Here is a 7,900-nt window from a genome sequence, read left to right as displayed (position 1 = left end):
CAAGCATCTTTGTATTTTTACTTTTTGTACTTTAGAAAATTAAATATCCCAAATGTGAGAACATCTTCCCTGTCTACCTTATATATGTACACTTATGTCTTAAAAAAAAAAATGGAGAGAAACAACTCATGAATCTCTACCCCAGACACCATCAAGTACAACTTGGTGAACGAATGGGTTTTTATTGGGGCTCCTTAGGGAAACAGAAATGACTCAAAAACAGCTACTTCACCAAAGCCCACCCCAGCATGGATGTCAGCTAGCAATCACTGGGCTCCTAACACACAGTGCAAGCCTGCAGGCAGCTCAACAGGCTGGAGAGTGCCTTTGCCCTTGCCTCAGTTGGTCTAACCCTCTTCCATGCAACCCTTCTGGTTTCTGCTTCTTCCAGGTTGCTGGCTGGTCTGGTCTCACAATCTTCTTTGCATCTTGGCTTGTCTCAGAGTGACTCTCGACAGCTTTTACCATTTACTCTTGGGAGGGAGGGGCCTGGTGAAATGATGAGTTTCAGGGATTTTCTCAAGATATTTTGATCTGTTTACTTTCTGGCTTTTAAACTTTTCTGCAATTTGTATATGGACAAGGTATGTTAAAGACTACAAATAATTTGTGAAGTGATATTTTGGCCATGTTTTTAAAAATATCATTTAAGTGTGTGTGCGTGTGTGCATGTGTGCATGTGTGTGTGTGCAGTGCCCACACAATACAGAAAATGGTGATGGACTTTGGAGCTAGAGTTACAGGCAGTTCTGAGCCATTTTCTGTGGAGGCTGAAGTGAAACCCAAGTGCTCTTAACTGCTGAGACATATTTCCAGCACCCCAAGATGTGTTTCTTTTAACTGTACCAGTATAAAGTTCAGATTAGCGGGAGTTGGGGGGAGCTCAGTGGGTAAAAAGCTCCTGCCACCAGGCCTGACAAACTGAGTTTCATCTCTGGGACACATGGTGTGAGGAGAGAAGTAGCTCTACAAGTTGTCCTCAGACTGCCACATGTATGCCACACTCCGTCTCAACATATGCAAATAAATAAATGAAACAAAAATTTCAAGTAAATGGCTCCTTAAAATGTTAACTGTTGCCAGGCAGTGGTGGCACATACCTTTAATCGAAGCACTTGGGAGATAGGGGCAGGTGAATCTACAAGTTTGAGGCCAGCCTGGAACTGCTTCACTCTACAGAGTGAGTTCCAGCACAGCCAAGTTGACACAGAGAAACCCTCTCTCCAAAAAAAAAAAAAAAAAGAAAGGAAAAGAAAAGAAAAGAAAAGGAAAGAAAAGGAAAGGAAAGGAAAGGAAAGGAAAATAAGTTAACTGTGATGGTTTGTATATGCTTGGCCCAGGAAGTGGCCCTATTAAGTGGGGTGGCCTTGTTGGAGTAGGTATGTCACTGTGCACATGGGCTTAAGACCTTCACCCTAACTACCTGGAAGTCAGTCTTCCACTAGCAGCCTTCAGATGAAGATGTAGAACTCTCAGCTTCTCCTGCACCATGCCAACCTGGATGCTGCCATGTCCCTGCCTTGATGATAATGGCCTGAACATCTGAACCTATAAGCCAGCCCCAATTAAATGTTGTCTTTTGTAAGACTTGCATTGGTCATGGTGCCTGTTCACAGCAGTAAAACCCTAACTAAGACACTGTTACTAACACAAAAAATAGTGAAATGGTTTAAGTTGAATCTAAGCTTTATACACAGGTTTGGACTTGATACCTGAGTTCACTTATCGATGGTGACTTTATGTCAGGACATGTCTGTCCTCTTTGGTGCCTCACCTCACTGTCCTACTTTGCAGAAAGTTGGGGATTCTGAGAACTACGGGTTGCATTAACAACTGCTGGCCTTTCCCACTACCACCCTGGGGATTAGACTATGTTCTTCTTTCTCAGTTCTCCTAACTCATTTCTTATTATTTTGTTTCACTTAGTTTTATTTTTATTTCCACTGTTGGTTCTTGCATTCATTCTCATTCATTCATTCTCCCTCTGTAAAACTACAAAATTATACCTTGTTTCCTGTGTGATAGTAAATATTTCTATTACATAATGCCTACTTTATAGTTATTTGTTCTTCATAGGCATTAAAGAATTCAGTGATCTCTAATACTTTCTCACTCTAACTCTGAAACAATATATTTTTTTCTTTACTGATTCTTCATAATTCTCTAGCTTTTCGCATCTTAAAACTAAAGGACATAATGATAAAGTACGTCTTTGCATGTTCCTACATCTCTAATGGCTTCATGTTTTCTTTATCTTGCTTCTGGGTGCAAATTTCATCTGAACGTGCTTTATATAAACACATGAATTGCTTCAGCTATCAGTGGAACCACTTGGGTTTCACTCACTATCACCATCAATCTTCAAAACATCTATAGTAACATCTTTTATAAATATCATTATTGGGAGTAGGGGGGTGGGCAATGTCTAGAACATGCCAGAGACATGGAATTAGGGGAAGCCCCAGGGTGTCTATGGGGGCATTCTAGCAGAGACTCCTAGGAGTGGGGAATACATATCCTAAAGTGGCCACACCCATAGCCAGTTAGGACTCCCAGTGAAGGGATAAGGACATCAACCCATCCACAAAACATTCGACCCAAAATATGTTCTACCTACAAAAGATGCAGAGACAAAGATACAGCAGAGATAGAGGGAATGGCCAACCAATGACTGGCCCAAATTGAGACCCATCCCATGGACAAGCACAAATCCCTGACACTATTAATGACACTCAGTTATGCTTGTACACAGGCATAAGGGCCCTCTGAGAATCTCTCCCCAGGAGCCAATGGATAGATATGAAGATACCAACAGCCAAACATTAGATGGAGCTTGGGTAGTCTTATGGAAGAGTTAGGGAAAGGTTGAGGTTCCCAGGGAACATAGAGACTCTATGGGAAGACCAGCAGGGTCAACTAACCTGGACCCTGGGGAGCTCCCAGAGACTGAACCACCAAAGAGCAAGCACAGGCTGGACCTAGTCATCCCCTCATACCACCACCTCCCCCATCCCCCCACACACATATAGCAGATATGCAGCTTGTTCTTCATGTGGGTCCCTCAGCAACTGGAGCAGGGACTGTCTCTGAATCTGGTACCTACCTGTGATTCCCATTCCCCTATCTGGGCTTCCTTGTCTGGTCTCAGTGGAAAAGGATGCACCTAGTCTTGCAGAAACTTGTGCTTGATGTGCTGGAGTGGGTGGGGTGATACTCAGAGGGGTGCTCCTGCTTCTCAGAGGAGAAGGGAAGGAGGAATGGCTGAAGGATCTTCATGAGAGAATACTGGGAGGAGAGGAGGGGCTGATATTGAGATGTAAAGTGAATGAATAAATAAACTTAAAAGAAACCTTTCTACATTAAAGTCAAGAAAACAAGGAAGAGGTGTTTTTGAGAAGAGAATAGCACCAGTCATAAAACACGCTGAGGAGCCAGAACAGTGCAAAAGCCACATCTGAACCCTGTGAATTTAGCCAGAAGTGAGGATGGGCACTATACCATTTTAATTACATCTTAAATCATAGGCCTCTCATTCAGGCAAGCTTGCCTAGGTAACACCAATGCCAGTACATGCCCATCCAGATGCAGGAGTGGAAGGTAAGAAACACTCAGACATCTAAAGACAACACTGCCAAGCACCAAGGCAAAGCACTCCTTCCATCCTGAATCTTAAAAAGCATGTTGCAAGTGATTTCCAGATCTTGACCAGACCCCCAAAATAAAATTGTATTTTATGCACCCCTCAAAATATCATTATTAAATCTGAAATCAGTATGCTCTCTCGTCTTCAAATATTTTAGGAGTATGTAGTTAAGGTCTAATTGTCTCACCTGCTCCTTGCTGCTATGCCTCCCACCTATGATGGACTTGGTCCTGTCACCATAAGCCCAAATAAACTCTGCCTTCTGTAACAAAACGGAAAATAAAGTAAAAAATTGGTCTTCTGTATTAACTGACATCTAGTTGGCCTTGTTTGTTTTTAAATAATCCAACTCTGAAACTGTCATATTTGCCATTTCTCTGCCTTACCCCTCACTTGTTAATAGTGGGTATTTCTCCATATTTTTATTGCAATTTGTTTCAGGTTCCTCTCATTTCTGTTGGAAAATAGAAAATCATTCTGTTTTGGCTAACAGATTTATGATTTAGGTAAGAAGTGCTTTCTATTGGATCGTGTACTTGAACACTTGGTTCCTCCAGGGCACTGTTTGGGAGGTTACAGACCCTTTAGGACACACAACCTTATTGGAATAAATGTCAGTACCGAGGATGGGGTTTAAGGATTTATCGCTGTCCCCCACATGCTCTTCTCACTCTGCTTCTGTGTGTAGTTGAGATGGGACCTCCTGGCCTCCTACTCCAGCCACCTGCTGTCATCCTTCTCTGGCCATCATGGACTCTGCCTCTGGAGCTGTAAGGCAAAATAGTTTTTTTCTTTGAGTGGCTTTTGGTCATGATATTTTACCACAGCAATAGAAAAGTAACTAACATCCAAACTTACCTAAGAAAATTAATTCTGATGAAGAACCAATTTTTATTTATTTATTTATTTATTTATTTATTTATTTTTAGATATTTTCTTTATTTACATGTAAATTTCTCCATTCCCAGTGGGAGCAACAGGGGTTTGTTTGTGTTTGTTTCTTTGTTTTTTGGAGGGGAAACTGGGAATGAAGAACCAATTTTAAGTGAAAAAAAATGCTTTATCCAAAGTAATTCCTACTTCTTTAGAGATCTGAAAGTAGAGATCAGTATTTAGAGTCACTAATACATGTCTATCAGCTATTTAGATGATAAGTAGCCAGGGGTCTCCCTACCCCCACACCCAATACAAATGTCCATCTCAGTTCTGAGTAGTCTGGTGAAATAGATTACTCAAACTGAGAAAGATCTATGATTCCTATTTCTGATACTTATTCTTATGTGTCTCTGGAAAAGTCACTCAGAACTCTGTCTTCACTTGCAAGATAAACAACAGCTAGTAGTATGTTCCAAATGTGGGAAAATAACAAGTGATACAGAGGTAGTGGACATATTTGTTAACCACACCCAGCCCCAAGGATACAAGGTTAGTGGGGTGATAGGGAGGGATGACGAGAACAAGGAAAGGCTACCCGGTGGGCAGATATGGCTCCAGTTCCTTCCTTCTTGTCTGAGAGATAGATCCTAATTCTCATTCCATATCGAGCTTTTCCCAGATTCCCCAGCATTGCTGGCTGACTTCATTTTCATGAGCATCCTTGGCGACTTTGATTTATGTACCACCATCATGTTGTCCCTTGTGTATGGTTCAGACTTATATTACAATAACACAAATATTAAACTTGGAAATTTCTGTGGTTTTCACATGCACTCTGAAACAACAAAGCCTTGGAAAGGAACTGTACATGCCTTATTTTTCTTGATAGCTATCTTTGCTAAATTATAAATAATAAACTGAGTCCCTAACCAAATCAACTGATGTCCCCAGCAGGAATTACAACACAGGAGCAATTCTGTAGAAAGCAATTTGCCTTTTTCAGAAATTGCAGTAAATGGCATTTGCCTACCAGTTCATAGACCTTTGATTTCTTATTCTTAAGATGTATCTATAGCATTGCTGGGTTGTTTGGTTTGACATATCGTCTGACTAGAGCCTGTAAACCTAAGAATATAAAATTACCTTAATATAAGCATAAATACCCAAAAGATCAAAGCTACATGCAAGTTTAGTCTGGTGCCAATGGCCCCTCCCCCAAAAGACCTTGTTAAGTTCAGTTCAAGGTCTACTCTTGTCAGTAAACAACCTTGATCTTGGATCTGGGTCTCTATGAAACACAAGACTATATTGACTTTGGAAACCATACAGCTTTTGAAACCATAGCTCTTTAGTTACTGAACTCTTGGTATGTCTAAGCTCTCTAGTACACACATGCACACCTTATGATATTTCTTTGTTCTAATACATGTGAATTACTAATTTACCTTTTTATGAGCCTATTGTATGAACTTTGAATTTCTAAGAACTGAATAGAACAAAGGAAAAAATAATATTCTCAGTTCAGTGAACATATCTGTTTACAACCAGTAATTTCTTTGAGATTTATTTTTCAAACCTTCTGTAGAACTTACCCTGTCACCAACAAAATATGTACCAATGTGAAATGGAGGCCAGAGTGGGAAAATGTTCTTGTTGTCCTTCCTTGAACTTCTTTGTGGCTAGAATCAGTTCAAGCAAGAACAGCATGGCCCCTGGCCAGATGCTTAAAACAGTGCCTCACTAAATTCCACTAGATCAGCATCCCAAACTGAGCTCTTCAAATTACATACTTGAACTCACTTGCTTTTTAATGTCTGTATTCCATGCAAGCTTCCATAGAAACAATGCAGTATACATAAATGGCTTGGGTTGGGGAAAGTATAACTACAACTCCAGTCCGTGCATTGAGAGTCGACGAGTCCTCAGACAGAGCCTTTCCCTCTGTGAAATCTTGAACAACGTAGTTACGTCGAGATGCCTGTGACCTACTGTACTCGATCCTTTGCTTTATCCACTACTGTCTGGAAAATAGGAAACATTTTGCTTGGTTTTTATTTACTTATTCTTTAACACTTCTTCTCCCCTTTTCCTCTCATTCCCCTCCCTTCCTAATGAACAACCCCCCCTTCTTCCCAAGTCCTCCCACTTTCACCTCCTTTTTTCAATTTGTTTATAAACAAATTATTTCTTTATTTTTTATTTATTTACTTTACATCTTTTTTTTTTTTTCTGAGACAGGGTTTCTCTGTGTAGCTCTGGCTGTCCTGGAACTCACAATGTAGACCAGGCTGGCCTCGAACTCAGAAATTCACCTGCCTCTGCCTCCCAAGTGCTGGGATTAAAGGTGTGTGCCACCACCACCTGGCTTTACTTTACATCCTATTGCCACATTCCTCTCCTCCCATCTCTGTTTCTCACCCCCTTCCTCCCTTTCTCCTCAGAAAAGGGGAGGCCTTCCATGGATATCAACAGCCTTGACATATCAACTTGCAGTAGGACTAGGCACATCTTCTTTTGTGGCTAGGCAAGGCAACCCAGTTAGGGGAAAGGGATCCAAGACTGAGATGTCCAGCTATTACATATGCACAGAGGGCTTAGGTTCCTCCCATGGATGTTCTCTGTTCGTCATTTCTGTGAGCCCTTATGAGCTCAAGATGGTTGATTCTATCGGTTTTCTTGTGGTGTTCTTGACCTCTTTGGCTCCTTCTAACCTTTCTCCCCCTCTTCCACAGGATTCCCCAAGCTCCTCCCAATGTTTGGCTGTGGGTCTCTCCATCTGTTTCCATCAGTTGCTGGGTAAAGCCTCTCAGATGAAAGTTATGCTAGGCAAGTATTACCTGCCAGTTATGTCTGCAAACATAGCAGAGTTTCATTCACGGTATCTGGGGCGGGTTCCCTCACGGTATCTGGGGCGGGCTCCCTCATGGTATCTGGGGCGGGTTCCCTCTATTGGCATAAGTCTGGGCCAGTCATTGCTTAGCCGCTCACGCAGCTGCCTGCTCTCGTACGCAGGATAAATTGTGGGTAGAAGGTTTTGTGGTTGGATTGGTGTCCCAGTCCCTCCAGTGGAAGTCTTTTCCGGTTACTGGAAATGGCTGTTTTAGGTTCCATATTCCCTGGTGCTAGGAGTCTAGTTTGCTTACTTCTTAATGGCTCAACCTTTTAAAGTAATTTGGAATGTTGTTTAAAAAAAGTCACCTACTGGCAATTGCCATGATCTCAGAGTCCTCTCCCAGTATTCCCTTCAATATTCAGTCACTACAGTATATGAGTTAGAAAGCTTACACACATCTCTGCAAACAAAAAGGCTGTTTCATTGTCCCCTTAAAGATGGTTTCAAGATTATAAAGCTTTGAGATTTCACTAGAATTATGATCAGTA

General features: G+C 41.5%; 1 long non-coding RNA gene across 1 annotated transcript; it reads right to left on the bottom strand.

Annotated features, from left to right (window-relative positions):
* Positions 1 to 4,272: 4,272 nt before the first annotated feature.
* Positions 4,273 to 6,509, bottom strand: LOC116089023. The gene is made up of 2 exons (XR_004118109.1): positions 6,320 to 6,509; positions 4,273 to 4,411 (listed from the first exon to the last, which is right to left on the bottom strand). It is a non-coding gene; the product is annotated as an uncharacterized LOC116089023 (long non-coding RNA).
* Positions 6,510 to 7,900: the final 1,391 nt, after the last annotated feature.

Source organism: Mastomys coucha, unplaced genomic scaffold, assembly GCF_008632895.1.
Source record: "Mastomys coucha isolate ucsf_1 unplaced genomic scaffold, UCSF_Mcou_1 pScaffold14, whole genome shotgun sequence".
Classification (NCBI taxonomy): Eukaryota; Metazoa; Chordata; class Mammalia; order Rodentia; family Muridae; genus Mastomys; species Mastomys coucha.
Note: the sequence above shows the minus strand (reverse complement) of the source record. Positions and strands in the feature narration are given on the sequence as shown.